General features: G+C 54.8%; 1 protein-coding gene across 8 annotated transcripts in view; it reads right to left on the bottom strand.

Annotated features, from left to right (window-relative positions):
* Positions 1 to 12,359, bottom strand: part of LOC105496790 (Gse1 coiled-coil protein) — a 505,942-nt gene that overhangs the window by 129,815 nt on the left and 363,768 nt on the right. The window contains exon 1 of one of the 8 annotated variants that reach the window (XM_011767404.3): positions 9,749 to 12,123. The exons of the other annotated variants lie outside the window; for them this stretch is intronic. The gene's annotated coding sequence lies outside the window, so the exon portion shown is untranslated. Of the gene's footprint in view, positions 1 to 9,748; positions 12,124 to 12,359 lie in introns of those variants that run through there. 8 annotated transcript variants of the gene reach the window in all.

Here is a 12,359-nt window from a genome sequence, read left to right as displayed (position 1 = left end):
GCAGGCAGATTACTTAGGCCACGAGTTCAAGACCAGCCTGGCCAACATGGTGAAACCCCACTTCTACTAAGAAATACAAAAATTAGTTGGGCATAGTGACGCATGTCTGTAATCCCAGCTACTCAGGAGGCTGAGGCAGGAGAATTGCTTGAACCCGGGAGGTGGAAGGTGTAGTAAGCTGAGATCAGGCCACTGTACTCTAGCCTGGACAACAGAGCTAGACTGTCTCAAGAAAAATAAAAATAACTAAGGGCCGGGCATGGTGGCTCACGCCTGTAATTCCAGCACTTTGGGAGGCCAAGGCCAAGGTCAGGAGATAGAGACCATCCTGGCTAACACAGTGAAACCCCGTCTCTACTAAAAATACAAAAAATAATTAGCCAGGTGAGGTGGTGGGCGCCTGTACTCCCACCTACTTGCGAAGCTGAGGCAGGAGAATGGTGTGAACCCGGGAGGCGGAGTTTGCAGTGAGCCGAGGTCGCGCCACTGCACTCCAGCCTGGGCGACAGAGCGAGACTCTGTCTCAGAAAAACAAAAAACAAACATAAAAAACAAACAACAAATACCCGTAGGTCTCCTTTCCAGATGTTGACTTTCTGCTGAGTACTGTGCTACATGCTTTAAGTACATTATCTTGTTACATCTTCACAACAAAAGCAAGTCTATTATTATCCCCATTTTTTAGATGAAGAAACTGAAAAAGCCTAGAGAAGTGAAGTGATTTGCTCAAGGTCACACAGCCAGTAAGGAGCAATGCTCAGATTGGAACTCAGACAAGTCGGAAGCCAGGCCCTGTATTTTCAACTCTCTCCATGCGGCCTCCCTCATCTCTCTGTGGTAGGAGCTGGCAAAGACGCTTTACCCAGAAACCCTTCTTAATTAAAAGCAAAACAAACAAAAAACAGGAAGGGTAAGAACACTGCATCTGCAGCCTACATGCAAAACTGTGTGTCCGACCTCCAGTTGGGGCCTGCCCCTGGAGCAGGCTGCCAGCAAGCTCAGTATCTGGAAACTCTTTAAAATCATGGTTTTACAAGACAGAGGCAGCGATGCGACAAAGGGCCTTCCTTCCTATGACTACGGAGATGCCAGAGAAATCAGACGGCGACTGTGCTGGGGACTGCCCAGGCCACATAGTCATCCCTGTGAAGGGACCCTCTGCCTGTCCTCGAACGCCTCCTGGGACACAGACGGGCCACTTCTGGAGGGAGTCCATTCGTCATCTCAGACAGCCCTGGTTGTCAACATTCTGCATTGTGCAAAGCCAACAGAGCCCTGGCAAGAGCTGTTGGAAGGTGCCACGGAGGTCCCCCGAGGGGAGGAGAAATATGGGAATAAATGCGACTCAGAAGTCCCTGGACCAGCAGCTCACACCATCTGTGGACACCGTGACAGCGCGGGCACGGCTGGCCTCCTCACATCCTGCTCCGGTGCGGGCCTGCTCTGGCCGCGGGCCTGCTCTGCTGCGTGGGGGAAACGGACAAGGCTTTCTTTTCCGCAAGCACTCCAGAGACCAGGTGAGGCCCTGCTCCAGGAAAACAGGCATTGTGAACAGCCCTTCCCACTGTCCCCTGCTGGGGTCTGCTGGGCAAGAAGTCACTGACAGGGTTGTAACTCTCCATTTGTGGATGACACACAGATCTCGCTGTCTCCTCCTGGGCCTAACTGGTTCAGGTCCATGTAGCCCTCTGGCCAAGAAGATGTGGTTTCTACGAGCAGCTTCATCCCTGCCTTTCCCCTCATGCTGGGTGCAAGCTTTTTAGTGCGACAGACCAGAGTGGGATGCCCGAGGGCCCTCTGTGTCCTTCTTTGCCTTTACCTTGAAAGAAATCTGGAGCCAGCCCCAGCCACTTCCTTTCCTATTGGTCTTCCTCGCCTGTTCTTTCTGGACTGTCCCCATGGCCTGAGATGTCCTTTACTTGCCCTCCAGCGGGTCATGCCTGAACTGATGGGGCAATTCTCGATGTGTCCTCAGCATGGGGTATTCAGTAGAATGGCTCCTCTGTCCTGGCACTTACAAAGCATGGGCACGGCTCAAGGTCTCTCAGCCTCGGCACAACTGACATTGGGGGCCGGATGATTCTTTGCTGTGGGGGCTGTCCTGGGCATCGCAGGATGTTTAGCAGCATCCCTGGCCTTGACCCACAAGATGTCAATAGGACAGCACAGTTATGGCAATCAAAATATGTCTACAGGCTGGCAGGGTGGCTCACGCCTGTAATCCCAACACTGTGGGAAGCCGAGGTGGGTGGATCACTTGGGTCCAGGAGTTCAAGACCAGCCTGAGGAACGTGGCAAAAACCCATCTCTACAAAAAATACAATTAACTAGGTGTGGTGGTGCACGCCTGTAGTCCCAGCTACTTGGGAGGCTGAGGCAAGAGGATCGCTTCAGCTTGGGTGGCAGAGGTTGCAGTGAGCTGAGATCGTGCCACTGCCCTTCAGCCTAGATGACAGAGCAAGATATTGTCTCAAATTTAAAAAACATTTCCAGATACGGCCAACTGTCGCGAGGAGCAAAACTGCCTCCGTAGAGAACCACTTACGTAGCCTAAATAATCCAGCCAGCACGCTGGGTGACACAAGTTTTAGACCTCCTTCTATGGCTGGCCTTGAGCCAACAGCTGCCCTCTCTTGGCCCCAGCTTTAGCACATACAAATTTAGAGGGGCTGAATGGGGTACTCTAGTCTTTTAGCTGTCTCAGATTCTCCAGTGCTGCTTAGAACCAATGGTTCCAAGATGGGGATAAACTTGTGACTCAGGACAACAGGATCAGAAGGGAAGGGACCCAGGGTGTGCCCCCCAGCAGGGCTCATGCAAGAAACACAGGAAATGGGGTGTGGACTCTATGGGGTGGGCAACCCTGGTGCCTCTGGCATTTCAGTGTTTCTCCCTTTTCTCTGCAGTCCTCTTTCTCCCCAACCTAAACAAAACCTGCTCTGAAAAGAAATATCTACTATTAATCATTCACACACTAGCATGACTTAGTCTTGCCTCTGCTATCTCTACAGAATCCAGGCTGTGTCCCTGGTTGGGTCCATCTCCTAGCCCCTGGAACAGCTATAGGATGTATTTGGGAAAAGCAGGGCAAAGGAGACTTTTTTTTTTTTTTTTTTTTTAAGATGGAGTCTTGCTCTGTCACCCAGGCTGGAGTGCAGTGGTGTGATCTCGGCTGACTGTAACTTCTGCTTCCTGGGTTCAAGCGATTCTCTTGCCTCAGCCTCCTGAGTAGCTAGGATTACAGGCGCCTGGCACAGCACCTGGCTAATTTTTGTATTTTTAGTAGAGACGGAGTTTCACCATGTTGGTCAGGCTGGTCTCGAACTCCTGACCTCGTGATCCACCCACCTTGGCCTCCCAAAGTGCTGGGATTACAGGCACGAGCCACCATGCCCGGCCACAAGGAGACATTCTTAAGTGCATTTACGCTAAAAACAGTGGCTTCCATTTCTAAGGTCACGTGATGAGGGAAACTACGGAGTACCCTGTATTGCAGGAGCTGCTACAGGGAGGGAGAAGCCCCAGCCTGGTGCTGGACTTGGTGGGAGGTCATTTGACTCAGAGGTATCATGGTGAAGAGGTGGGGCCAGCAGGGCCACCCACAAACCAGGTGCTGTGTGGACAGTCCCCCGGGCTTCACGACCATCAGTCTCATACGGCAAACACTAGCTTGTGCTGAGCTGAACACAGCACCAAGGCCAGAGCACTCTTAGTTAACAGTCACAATCCCAACCCATGTGTCCCAAAGAGAGCCTTTCCGGTTGTTTGTGGGGGTGGAGTAACCCAGAAGCATCTCCGCTTCGGCTCTTCACTGGGAGGCAGGCTGGCTGCGCCTGGGCAGAGCGAGACACACCTGTTCAGTTCTGCACAGCGGGGGCTTACGGCTGTGGGAGGGGATGCTGGGTCCCAGCACGGTTCTGCCCCTGTGGCAGGTGTAGCGTGGCTCTGGCCTTCTCTGGCCTTCAGTCTCTTCCTCTGTAGGATGCTTGGACGAAATGATCCCCCAGGCCCTCCAGCTCGGTGAGCCCATGATTAATAAAACTCAGACACACCATCTGCTCGCTCTGACATTTAAGAAACAGAACGGGTTTTCAAAGAGAAAGCTGCCCTGTGCAGCCTGCTCCCCGCCTTCGCCTGCTAATCCAAATGTGGGTTCACACCCTCCCCGCATCCCAACCCTGACTCTACAAATTCCAACATGCACACACACAATCACACGCAGAGCGCGCTCCCCCTCCTCCACCCAGAAGGTCAAAACCGGATGGGGTGGGGGTGGGGCAGGGCAGTTGAAGGCCGAGGTCTGCCCTAATAAAACCCTGAAATGACTGACGTCTTCTGGGCCTCCCACCCTTTATACTGCCTTCTCCACCCCGAGGGTAAGGATGCATTTTGAAAACCACACATCTCCAAACTTCACAACTCCCCTCATGCCGAGACAGCCTTCCCTCATGCTCAGCCCGTTCCCAGTGCTGGGGAGGGAGACTGCTCTCCCTTTCTGCAGATGGGAAAAGTCAGCCCAAGGTCACACCAAGGACAAGCAGCGAGGCAGGGACGCGGCTCCTGACAGAGTACACGCATGTGGAATGTTCTGTGCCATGCAGGGCCCTTTCCCCTGCAATGCTCATCAACACCATCCCCACCGCTCTGTCCTCCAGACAGCCCTTCACCATGCACCGCGGCTTTGCCTCTTATGCGACGACTCAGAAACAGGACCTCAGGCCCACTCCGATCCCAGGCACAGAAGCAAACCCTCTGTGCTATGCCCATGGCCCTGCCTTCTCCACGGAGTGGCTGGCAATTGTAAGCCCTTAAGGCCAGGCCCAGAGGAGGGTAGTGGGGGACAGTGTGGGCCCCCAGGTGAGACTCTCCCACCAGCTAGAGGGTTTTCACTAGGCCCAGGAGCTGAGCCGGGGCGGTGGGGACACGGTCAGGACAGTGAGGCCTGTGCCAGCCAGGTGCCTGCTGTGTGGCTTCCTCCAGGTACCCAAGCTCTGCCTCTGGCAGGGAACAGTGGAGAAAGTCCCTCGGGAAGGCCCTAGCCTAGGGCCTGGCACTCTTTGTTGACTGAGTCTTGGTCACCCCCAACTCAAGCTGTTCTCTTGCAGCTGGCAGCCCTCCTGGGGAACCCCCAGGTGGTCAGCTCTCACCGTCCCAGCCTTGGCCTATGGGCCTCACCGGCTGGCTTCTAGACTCTTCCTCCATGCTGGTCTCCTCCTGAACATCCATGCAGCTGCCTACTCCCACCCTGACCTCCCTAGACAAAATGCCTGCTGCTTCCCACCATTCTCCCTGTCAGGCACAGCCCCCAGACCCTCCTCTCAGGCTCTGTCTCAGCCCCTACCGCCATCCCCGCCACACCACCCTGCTTGGAGAAGTGGCCTGAGTGTTTCTCATAATGACCAGTAAAAGCAACCCAAAAGAACTAAATAAGAATGTACACTGGACTTCTTTTTTTTTTGAGACAGGGTCTCACTCTATTGCTCAGGCCGGAGTGCAGTGGTGCAATCACAGGTCACTGCAGCCTCAAACTCCTGGGCTCAAGGGATCCTCCTGCCTCAGCCTCCCTAGTATCAGGGACTACAGGCCCATGCCACCTCACCTGGCTAATTTTTTGTACAAACAGGTCTCACCACATTGCCCAGGCTGGTCTCAAACTCCTGGGCTCAAGTGATCCTACCTCAGCCTCCCATCAAGAGCTGGGATTACAGTTGTGAGCCAGCACACCTGGGTACCTCCAGCACCAAAGAGCTGTCAAGACTAGAAGGAATCACCATGCCAAAAGCAATGAGAACAGGAAACCCTCAAGGTGACCTAGCTCAGAGGCCACATTTGCCCCAAGAGCATCTACAGGTCCGAGGAAATTTGAATTTCTGTTTTTATGGCCTTGAGAGTTGGGGGGAACACAAAACCAGGCCTCAGGCACTTTGTACAAGTTGGGGGGTCTGATTGGAGACCCTCCCCACAATAAGCTGGGACTCCAAAGAACTACCTATTCCGTGTGAGTGACAGGCAAGTCGACCAGCCCCTGTGCGAAAGGACAGGCAGCACGGAATCTCTAGTGCTGCCCAATGAACATTGAGGCCTGAACTGGATGAAGGGGGTCCAAAGCCGTGTCTCTAGGCACCTGCCAGACATGCAAGTCCTCCTGAAGAAAAGCACCTTCATTCTGAGCTTCGAAGTATGCCTACGAGAATGTTTCAAATACAATGAGCTGTACACAATCGAAAATATCCAGGCACACAAGAAACCACACTTCCCAGTTGAGAATCAGCAGCCACAACAGCTGACAGAAGCAGACCTGCAGTGACTTTGGAAGTTGGAATTACAGGTACCCGTTCAACAACCCTGCTGACTTCAATATAAAATAAAAGACAAGCCTGCAGCTGTCTGCAGAGAAGAGGAAACCCTAACAAGAGAAGTGGTGCAGTCTAACCTCTCACCGGAACGTAGGCCCCACGAGGGCCAAGACTCCTTTGTTCCCTGCCATGACCCCTAGAGCAATGACCTGCCCACAGGGGAGCTCAGTAGCAAACTAACTAAATGAACACACTGGACTAAGGCCTTCAAGGAGGGGACAGGGCAGCCATCCGCCTGTTCTGGGCGAGCCTGGTGAATCATTCTAGTCAGTGAGCAGATAGGTGAGAGGAGATGATTAACCCCAAATTTCCCTTCAACGTGACATTTCTCTGTGTGAATGCAGGCACTAATGAAAAAACAAACCCAGCCACAGAACGGCCTCCACAGTGGAGAAAAACAACCCAGAGGTGTAATGACTATTGCAAAAAGCTGAATCCTTTAGGCCAAAACAAGCACCCCCCACCGTTATAATTTCAAGTTCTCCATTCTTTATTACAGCTCATAGGCTTGGCTTGAGAAGCCTGTACCAGGGATTCTTTCTGTGGGGGCAATTTTGGTGCCTGCAATTAGCTGAACAGGCAGCTTTTGTCCCTGCTAAAGCACTCAATTGCAGGTGTAATTAGGTTCCCTCACCCCTGAAATCTGCAGAGAGCCGCCCGCCTTGACTAACTGCACCCACAATTAAGTGCTTACGGGCATGTGGCTGGAGCCGGGAAACATGTGCACGCAGCTAATAGCAGGGGCACCAAGCAGGTTTGCAAAAATAGACACTGCGGTGGAGAGATCCAGGCTTTTTGCATTTGTTGTTCAAACGGCTCTGTCCAGCTGGGAATAACGAGGAAAGACAAACACACCAATTAGGCTAGGTCCATACATAAATAAACTGCACAGCTACTTAATTAAGACACTTACAGGAGTGGGCAAAGCTGTGTGGAGGCAGGGGAAGGTGAGCCATGCCCTGTGGGGCTGGCACTGTGCAGGGGCACCGGCCTTGAAGAGCACCCAGAGCGGATGCCATGGTGGCCGAGATGGCGGAGTCAGGGGCAGACCCGCTCCTGGTGAACACAGCTGTGGGCCACTCCAGCCAAGGGATACTGAGGTGGGTGGGGGAGATTTGGGGGCTGGAGAGGGACTGGTGGGATATGGGGAGGAGCCCCACAGGTCCTCCAGGGCAAGATGGAGGTTAAGGCAGCAAAGGAAACGAAGGTGGCTTAAATCCTGTGTGTCCAGAGAACGGCAGTGGGGCACCGAGCCTGCTCCTGGATCCTTTTCCCAGAGCTGGTTGGTCTGGTGGGTGACCTCCTCCCTACAAGCAGCAGTACCTGCCCTCTCCTCCTCCACTTCCTCCCCACAGGGGCCTCTGAAGGTGGCAAGTCCCCAATGAAACCACCTGCTGGCTTCCAAGGCCGGCTCCCCCAGGGCACCTTTAGTTGAGACCCAGGTCCTTATCAAGTTCCCTGGCTACAAGCACAGTCAGAGAAAAGAAAGGACGCATGGGGCCAGCGATGAAGACGGTAATGCCAGGAAGTGAAAGGCCGCCGGGGACTGAGGGGAATCGGTGTATTTCTGCTTCCTAGCACCCCCAAGCTTGTAAACTCCCTGCCGCACTGCTGTATTGCTTCTCAACAAGAAAACCAAGCAGATTCTAGTCGCTGCACTCAGGCCAGGGAGAAAAGCTTCCCTCTCTCCCGACAAGCTGAGCCACTGAAAGCGATTTGCCTTTTGCAGGGCTCAGCAGTCCTGGCTGAAAGCAAAGGGCAGAGGCAATATTTAGATAATTAAAAACCCATTGCTGGCGGGCCAGCCGGGCGGCCACAGGTGGCTCTAGGGTGGCCCAGCAACGGCTCAGATTGGCCGGCATGCCTCTCTTCTTCCCTCCCCTTCTGGCCTGGGTTTCCCGATTCAGCTACGGCTGCGGGAGATGAGAGGCCAGCAATCCAGCTGGGTGGCCAGTGGGAAATGCTGCCCAGGGAGGGGTCTGGGCTCAAGGCTGCGATTCTGGCTCCATGGCCCTCACTCAAGAGCCGGCCTCAGCTGCCTTTCCATCCACCTCTGCTCCAGCCACACTCGCCTCCCTGCCTCAGGCCTCTGTGCTGGCCGTAGCCTCTTTCTGGCTATCCATGGCTCCTGGCTCTATCCCAGCCTGTACTCAAACACCGCCTCCATAGACAGGCCCACCCTGACCACCCCAGCCTCCTTGACCCCTCACTCTCCTGCGGGGCTTTGGGTACCATTTGATTTCTGAATCCACACCTGACTTTTCTGTCCTTCATCTTTCTCGCCAGGATCTCTTCGGCCTTCACCACGGGGTCAGCTGTGCAGCAGACACACAGTGACTGGACAAGTGAGTGGCCAGGTACGACGCCACCCAGGCGCCTCGGAAGAGGGGTAGGCACGAATCCAGATGGGGACTGTGGCCTCCGTGAGCCCTATGGCTCTGGAAGCTTCCTCCCATGGGGGGTCCCTGCCCCATGGGAGCTTGAGCCCAGAACTCGAACCCTGGCTGAGCTCCGCCCCAGCTTTCAAGCACCCGGACAGCCCCGTTGACCCCAGGTTGGGCCGGCCGGGCAGGCCTCAAGCCCTCACTTAGCTTCACCTTTGCATTTTTAAAGCTCGTCTCAGGTCCAGGAGTCGCTGAGCTCCCAGGAGTGGGGCAGGGTCCCCGTCTCCACTGTCCCGCCCTCTCTCCACTCCCCTGCTCTGAGCAGATGCCTGTGAAAATCAAAATCAGGATCGGCTCCTCTTTGCACGGCCCATCCTCGATGATCTGTTGTCATGGGGACAGCCAGAGCGTGGGCCACCACCATCCACAGCTAACCTGCAGCCTGGATTGTAGGCCCTACATCACCTGCCTTCCGACCAAATGCTGCCCAGAGCCACTAATGAGCCACAGAACTGGCAGCTGGAATTTCCCTCCTGTCTAGCTTCTGCATCTCAGCTTCACTGGAGCCTTCCTGGGTGAGGTGCTGGAGAGGGCAGGGCCTGACCACTGCCCAGCCCATTCTTTGGGGTGGCGCCTGCTGGCCGGAAGGCTCAATGACTGCGTCAGGCCTCCTGCTCTTTCTCCAAACTCTGGGAGCATGTGTCCCATGCACAGGGTCACCATTCCTTGCTGGCTCCATTCCAGGTCCTGAGTTTCTAGAGACTTCCCCTGTGATCAACGATCTTTCCTGACAGCAGCCCCATCCCTTTGCCTGTAGCAGTGGCAAAATCAGCCACACCTGGCCCATCCCGGGAGGCCCCAGGCGCCTCTTCCCTCCCTCTCACCCCTCAGAGACAGGAACGGTGACATGGCCGTTCTGAGCCAGGCAGGCTCCAGTGGGCAGGGGCTGGGAGCCAGAGGGCCTGGGTTCAAAGCCACCGCCATGCAGGGGCTGTGGCCTCGTGGTACCTCAGATCCTTGTCGCAGTGAATGTGGGCGAAGAAGCTGCCACCCGATGGTGTGAAGCACAGTGGAGGCCCAGCCGTCTGTTATCTGTGAGGTGCGGCTGATGTCCCATGTGCTAGACGAGGCCCTGCCCGCGGCCCACACAGGCAAGGACTGCAGAGGCGCCTGGCAAGCAGTGAACGCCTTGGAGACCCTCCTCCTCCCTGGGAGCTAGAGACTGCTTGGCCAACCGTCCTGCCTCCTGGAACTTCTGGATGGAGCCCTATTTCTTCTCACCCGCCATGCAGCCAACTCCACCGTTACTTACTGAGAGAGAAGGTTTGGCCTCTCCTTTTCAGAGGAACCCCAGCCTTCACCTCCTGAGCACCGCCCACTTCCCTAAAGGAAGCAAGCCAGGGAGGTCCCACCGAGAGAACTCAGAACTTCCTGGCCTTCAGCCACAGAAGCCTTGTTGGTGACCTGGCTAAAACCCATTAATCCCTAGAGGTGGCTGGGTCTCCCTCCTGGGGACTGTTTCCCTGGGACATTCCCTCCAAGTTCCTCTGAATCTCTTTCTCGTGGCCTTCCAAGTCTGCTTTGCCACTGTCCCCTCTTGCAGCCCCTGTCCCGATGACTCAGCCCTTACTGTGTCTTCCATCTTTGAATCCCAAAGCCTAGGACTAGGGCCTGTGTATGGAAGGTTCTTAATAAATGCTTTCAGGTATATAGCAGGTGCCCAATGAATGCCCGTCAGGAGACACATGAGGCAGAGGCAGGGCCGGGCAGGACAGGCCTTTGAAGCAGGAGGGAATTAAGAAAGAAGGTCCACTGGCCCTGTGGCAACGGCTTTATTTCTGCAGGCAAAGTAGGGGTGAGGGTGGAAAAATGGTTCCCACTGGCACCAAGCCAGGAGCTGATTTTGTGTTGGTCTCTCAGGCCCTGGGGCTGGTATCTTGACACATGCAGCTCTAGGTCAGTGATAGGACCTACTGGGGATCCCACCCACTTCTCCTTTCACCCAGTATCACCCCAACCCCCAAGCAGCCTTTCTCTTATCAGCCAACTGTCACACCCAGAGGGCCACGGTGGCTTTGCTTTTTAATCCCTCTCTCCCCGGCCCAGATAAGGAGGCCAACCTTTACCCTCTGCTGCTTCCCCTCAGCAGCCTGGAAAGCTCCCAGATCACACAGGCCTAGGGTATCTATAAAATCCCACTGACTCCGGAGGTAACCCAGGCGGGGTGGAGAAGGCAGGCCGAGGTCAGGGTTTCCCATCTGGGAGAATCTCATACCCGCCCCCCAGAGACCTGGCTGTGGCCCCAGACAAGGGGAGGCAAAGACAAGTGCCTTGTTCCCCGAGGGCTCGGTAAGGACGCCTTGTTGTATGACTGTGGCTCTGAACCTACTGCTTTACCATCCTGGTACTATGAGGCACGAGCCAGAGTCAGCCTGGGAGCGCACAGGGCGAGCCTTCCTCACACTCCCCCGGTCTGGTGCCACCCTGCCTTACCTCACTGAGCCTGGAGTCCTTTGGGGCAGGGGCTGGGTCTCATTTCTCTCTGTATCCTGGCCCTGAGAAGGCCTGGGTCCCCTGCTCAGACCATCTCTGTGTGTGTGAGACAGTCCCACACAATCACCTCTAAGAAACAGGTGTGTAAGGAGCTGCTGCCATGCCCATGCCGTGCACACATGCCTCCAAGACCACAGGCTCCTCATTCCTCATTCACGTAGCCTGGACTGGAAGCAACCCAAGCGTCTGTCCCGAAGCAAAAGACGGGACCAACAAACCGCTCAATCCCTACCACGGAACACCAGGCAGCAAAAGGAACAGGCTATCGATCCACGCAGCAACGCCAATGGACGTCACAGACAGAGGAGCAACGCTGTGGGACTGCATCTCCATGAGGTTCCACAGCCGGCAAAACTACCCCAGTAGTTGCCCAAAAGCAGCAACGGGAGGGCCCCAGCAGACACTGCACACCCGAGCTCACGGTGGCACGACCAGCAGCGGCCAAGAGGCGGACGCAACCCAAGGGTCTGAGGACAAATGACAAACAAAATATGGTGCGCACATACAGCGGAGGATGGCTCTGCCTTAAAAAGGAAGAAAATGTGGACGCACGCCACAGCCTGGAGGGACCCCGAGGATGCTGCACTGGGTAAAATAAGCCAGTCACAAAAAGGTCCTGCAGGATTCCACATAACGTTATGTATATTTTACCACAATTTTTAAAAAAAAGAAATTGGCCGGGCGTGGTGGCTCACTCCTGTAATCCTAGCACTTTGAGAGGCCGAGATGGGTGGATCACTTGAGGTCAGGAATTCAAGACCAGCCTGGCCAACATGGTGAAACCTCATCTCTACTAAAAATACAAAAATTAGCCAGGTGTGGCGGCACACACCTGTAATCCTAACTATTTGGGAAGCTGAGGTGGGAAGATTGCTTGAGCCTGGGAGGTGGAGGTTGCAGGGAGCCGAGATCACGCCACTGCACTGCAGCCTGGGTGACAGAGCAAGACTCCATCTCAAAAAAAAAAAAAAAAAGAAGAAGAAGAAATTTAAAAACTAGCTTAAAGGGATGGAAAGCAGATGGCAGTTTCCAAAGCTTGGCTGTGGTGGAGACACGATTGGGAAGG

Source organism: Macaca nemestrina, chromosome 18, assembly GCF_043159975.1.
Source record: "Macaca nemestrina isolate mMacNem1 chromosome 18, mMacNem.hap1, whole genome shotgun sequence".
In the NCBI taxonomy this organism is placed as follows: domain Eukaryota; kingdom Metazoa; phylum Chordata; class Mammalia; order Primates; family Cercopithecidae; genus Macaca; species Macaca nemestrina.
This window is presented reverse-complemented; position numbering and strand designations above follow the sequence as displayed.